The sequence below is a fragment of the Oncorhynchus kisutch genome, linkage group LG19, assembly GCF_002021735.2.
Source record: "Oncorhynchus kisutch isolate 150728-3 linkage group LG19, Okis_V2, whole genome shotgun sequence".
Lineage (NCBI taxonomy): Eukaryota > Metazoa > Chordata > Actinopteri > Salmoniformes > Salmonidae > Oncorhynchus > Oncorhynchus kisutch.
Genome location: NC_034192.2, coordinates 7,389,748 through 7,395,487, shown reverse-complemented (window position 1 = coordinate 7,395,487; position 5,740 = coordinate 7,389,748).

Here is a 5,740-nt window from a genome sequence, read left to right as displayed (position 1 = left end):
TCTCTCCCATGTCTTATTCGACTAGTAGTTGTTCTGAAATGTTTATTACCTACATTTGACTCTCTCCTCTGTTTAATATAACACACATACATTAATTATTCATTTCAGTTGCCTATCCTGACGTGAAGTTGGTTCTCTAGAAAGTATTTGACTCTAGTGACAAAATTATGGAAATTAGAAGGGAGTTGGGGGTTCGACAAGGCCTTTTCTTTCCTGACGAAATTCTCCCCCCCCCTTCTATCTTGGGACTGCAAGGCCTGGCACACTTCATAATCATTTTGGTAGCTCATGTTGACCAGTAGTGTGTGCCACAGAATGTAAAATTTGAGTATAAAGAAGCAAACATTTTATTTTAGAAGCATTTTGTAATGTTTAAGCAAATAAAGATAATACACAAATATTATCACACAATAACACATGTAAATACAAGCGTATCATTACAATCTTTATAATCCACAACTGAGATGCAGATAATATACAGTATGTTTTTCATAGAAGTGTGGCCATATCACCTTATAGTCAGAAGAAGAATGAGTGTGTCTGTTTGTGTATGTGGTATATATTGGATTTTGGACAAGCCACAGTGATGGAAAATAAATCAGTTCATTCTGTCTTTTTATTGTATATCATGATATCTGTGAGGCAAGACAATACCATATATTATGATTAAAAAGACAACGCAAACCTGTTGTATCTTTTGAGGTTAACTAAATGTAGAAATAAAGACTGGGAGAATAAAGAGATTTAGGGAAGAATCAATGTACCTTTAGCAAATCAAATGTATTTTTAAGTTATCAATTTGTACAGTATATGCTGAAACCATAAATATATGTTATGGTAAATGTCATATTACATGATGGAATCTACCATATTCTAAAATGTAACATACAGTATATTATATGCAATATGATAAGTAGAAAACGGCTACCTAACCTGTTCAATGCAAGAGTAAAGCACAACAAACATTGTTTTTATTATAAACATAGAGCAACTGTCACGCCTTGACCATAGAGAGCCTTTTTATTCTCTATTTTGGTTAGGTCGGGGTGTGACTAGGGTGGGTAATCTAGGTTGTTTTATTTCTATGTTGGCCTGGTATGGTTCCCAATCAGAGGCAGCTGTTTATCGTTGTCTCTGATTGGGGATCATATTTAGGCAGCCCCACTGTGTTTTGTGGGATCTTGTTTTGAGTTAGTGCATCTGGCACCTCAGATGTCACGGTTTGTTTATTTTTGTTTGGAAGTTTTGCATAAATAAATATGTGGAACTTTAATCACGCTGCGCCTTGGTCCGTCTCTCCACATAACCGTGACAGAAGATCCCACCAACAAAGGACAGAGCAGCGTGAACATGAGGTGAGGAGGTTTTGGACTTGAGAGGATGTGAAATCCTTCCTTGGCGGCAGACGGAAGGAAAAAAGGGAGGACCGCGACGACGCCAGGGTTCGCACCCACAGAAAGCCCAAGGACAACCCCAAGATTCTTTGGGGATGGGGCACGATGGGTGGTCGGCGGAGCTAGCGGTAGAGCAGCGGAGAGTGCCAGAGCCTGTGTGGGAGTCGATAGAGGAAGGTAATGAGAGAGGTTTTGGCAAGGAGTATGCTGCAGCGCAGGTGCGCTGAGGAGCACCATCTCAGCCCGGTGCCGGCTCCATGCACCAGGTCTCCAGTGTGCCTCTCCAGTCTGGTACGTCCTGTGCCTGCTCCCCGCACTCGCCCTGAAGTGCGTGTCACCAGTCTAGTACCACCTGTGCCGGCTCCACGCACCAGGCCTCCAGTGTGCCTCTCCAGTCTGGTACGTCTGGTGCCTGCTCCCCACACTCGCCCTGAAGTGCGTGTCACCGGTCCGGTGCCACCTGTGCCGGCTCCACGCACCAGGCTTCCGGCGACAGTCCACAGTCCAGAGCTTCCGGCTACGGTTCACAGTCCAGAGCTTCCGGCGACAGTTCACAGTCCAGAGCTTCCGGCTACGGTCCACAGTCCAGAGCTTCCGGCTACGGTCCACAGTCCAGAGCTTCCGGCTACGGTCCACAGTCCGGAACCTCCTACGACGGTCCACAGTCCGGAACTTCCTGCGACGTTCAACGTTCCGGAACCTCCAGCGAGGGTCAACGGTCCGGAGCTTCCAGGCATGGCGTCCAGTCCTGCTCCATGGCAGGAGACTCCCTCTGCACCGGTGTCCAGGCACGGCGTCCAGTCCCACTCCATGGCAGGAGCCTTCCTCTGCGCCGATGTCCAGGCACAGCATCCTGTCCATAGAGAACCTTTTTATCCTCTATTTTGGTTAGGTCGGGGTGTGACTAGGGTGGGTAATCTAGGTTGTTTTATTTCTATGTTGGCCTGGTATGGTTCCCAATCAGAGGCAGCTGTTTATCATTGTCTCTGATTGGGAATCATATTTAGGCAGCCATTTTCCCCACTGTGATTTGTGGGATCTTGTTTTGAGTTAGTGCATCTGGCACCTCTGATGTCACGGTTTGTTGTTTGTTTCTTTTTGTTTGGAAGTTTCACGTAAATAAATATGTGGAACTTTAATCACGCTGCGCCTTGGTTCGTCTCTTCACACAACCGTGACAGCAACAGGTATTCCTAGTACAAAAGTGCATCAGTATCAAAGTGCTTTTTGAATCAGCGTTTACAAACAGCAAGGTCCTGTGCGGTTATGATGCCTGCAGCTCAACTCATTCAACCAATTAGGCAACAGTACACAGCGAAGTCTTGGTGAATGTCCACTGAATCCTTAAAGAGAAGACAACTTCAAGAATGACACAATTGTAGATCACAGAGAAAGAACAACAGTACAGCACTTTATCCAGACCAAAAGGTATTAAGGAGCTGGTCATTTTCTGGCCCTGTAGGCTAGAATTAGAATCCTGAACATGTGAGCTGCAATAGGGAGGCCATCCAGGGTGATGGGGATGGTGAAGGTGCTGGCGGTGTCCTATTGAGGGTTGATGGGGATGGTGAAGGTGATGGGGGTGTCCTATTGAGGGTTGATGGGGATGGTGAAGGTGCTGGGGGTGTCCTATTGAGGGTTGATGGGGATGGTGAAAGTGCTGGGGGTGTCCTATTGAGGGTTGATGGGGTTGGTGAAGGTGATGGGGGTGTCCTATTGAGGGTTGATGGGGATGGTGAGGGTGCTGGGGGTGTCCTATTGAGGGTTGATGGGGATGGTGAAGGTGCTGGGGATGTCCTATTGAGGGTTGATGGGGATGGTGAAGGTGCTGAGGGTGTCCTATTGAGGGTTGATGGTGAAGGTGCTGGGGCTGTCCTATTGAGGGTTGATGGGGATGGTGAAGGTGCTGGGGCTGTCCTATTGAGGGTTGATGGGGATGGTGAAGGTGCTGGGGCTGTCCTATTGAGGGTTGATGGGGATGGTGAAGGTGCTGGGGGTGTCCTATTGAGGCTTGATGGGGATGGTGGAGGTGCTGGGGGTGTCCTATTGAGGGTTGATGGGGATGGTGAAGGTGCTGAGGGTGTCCTATTGAGGGTTGATGGGGATGGTGAAGGTGCTGAGGGTGTCCTATTGAGGGTTGATGGGGATGGTGAAGGTGCTGGGGGTGTCCTATTGAGGGTTGATGGGGATGGTGAAGGTGCTGGGGGTGTCCTATTGAGGATTGATGGGGATGGTGAAGGTGCTGGGGGTGTCCTATTGAGGGTTGATGGGGATGGTGAAGGTGCTGGGGGTGTCCTATTGAGGGTTGATGGGGATGGTGAAGGTGCTGGGGCTGTCCTATTGAGGGTTGATGGGGATGGTGAAGGTGCTGGGGCTGTCCTATTGAGGGTTGATGGGGATGGTGAAGGTGCTGGGGTTGTCCTATTGAGGGTTGATGGGAATGGTGAAGGTGCTGGGGTTGTCCTATTGAGGGTTGATGGGGGTGGTGGGGGTGCGGTGGGTGCTGGGGTTGTCCTATTGAGGGTTGATGGGGATGGTGAAGGTGCTGGGGCTGTCCTATTGAGGGTTGATGGGGATGGTGAAGGTGCTGGGGTTGTCCTATTGAGGGTTGATGGGGGTGCGGTGGGTGCTGGGGGTGTCCTATTGAGGGCGAAGGGACCTATTGGGGAGGGGATTCTTCATGGAGGCACATTCAGTCATAGTTTTGTTTATTATATTATTGTACATTGATTTCTTTTATTTGTATTTTTTTCTATTATAACAGTTTACTGTGATTATGGATATGCACTCATGTTGACTTATATATTTGAACTTTCTTTTTCACCCAGAGTACAACTTTTTTATTTATTATTATTGGATTTGTACTACTGTACCTACATTCTTCAAAACTAAAACAGAAAAAGAGTTTTAAAAAATGTAGGAAAAGTCATAAGAGGAAAAAGCAGATGGGATGGGGGATTGAGGGAACAGTACAGGGCTCTGAAAACTATTATTGCTGAAATAACCACTTCCTTTTGTGACTAGAGTCTAATACTTCCTGTGGCACACATCAGAGGGCATGATAGATCACCAAAATGATTCTGAAGTGTGCCAGGCCTTGCAGACCCAAGATTTAAGGGGGGTGGATTTCGCCCCCCCCCTTCTAATTTCCTTAATTTTGTCACGAGAGTCAAATACTTTCAACGAGAGTCAAATACTTCACGTATAGGCATCCGAAATGAATAATTAATGTATCTATGTTATATTAAACATAGAGGGAGTAAAATGTTAACAAGCAATAAACATTTCAGAACAACTACTAGTCGAATAAGACATGGGAGAGATGACAAATTATGGCAAAGAGATATATTTATAGACTAATACACTTCAAACAAATAGCAAAACCTAAACTGCAGACATTACTTCTGAAATCTCAACTAGCAAGCAAGTCGCAGCAATGAAGAATTGCGTGTGTGCGCGTTCATCCGGAGGGAGGGAGAATTCTGGCAGGAGGGACTTTCGGCTCAACACCGGTACTGAGTATGCGCACAATAATACAATTCTCGTGAATGTAGTAGTTTGATTTAAACCTTTACATGCTTTGCAAGAATAACGATTTCCCTAATAACTTGTTTACAGGACACATCTGAAATCAGGCCACCTGATGCGATTTTGATCAAGCACAACATCGCCAGTCAAAAGAAACGTTGTATCATGTTATTTTTTGGTAAGCCTGTTTGATTCTGAATTCGGATATATAAAGTCTGTATGTGATAACTATTTATAAGATACTTTAAAATGTTCCGAAATCGCTTAGGAAGCTTGCGCTGCTGGTGCTGGCACATGTTAAACTTAAAATACCGCTGCAGCAATCTCTCTCAATCTCTCTCAATCTCTCTCAATTCATTTTGTGGGCAGTGTGCACATAGCCTGTCTTCTCTTGAGAGCCAGGTCTGCCTACGGCGGTCTTTCTTAATAGCAACAAGGCTATGCTCACTGAGTCTGTACATAGTCAAAGCTTTCCTTAAGTTTGGGTCAGTCACAGTGGTCAGGTATTCTGCCTCTGTTTAGGGCCAAATAACATTTTAGTTTGCTCTGTTGCTCTCTCTTTTGTTAATTCTTTCCAATGTGTCAAGTAACTATATTTTTGTTTTCTCATGATTTGGTTGGGTCTAATTGTGTTTCTGTCCTGGGGCTCTTTGGGGTCTGTTTGTTTGTGAACAGAGTCCCAGGACCAGCTTGCTTCTCCAGGTTCATCTCTCGTTAGGTGATGGCTTTGTTATGGAAGGTTTGGGAATCGCTTCCTTTTAGGCGGTTGTAGAATTTAACGGCTCTTTTCTGGATTTCGATAATTAGCGGGTATCGGC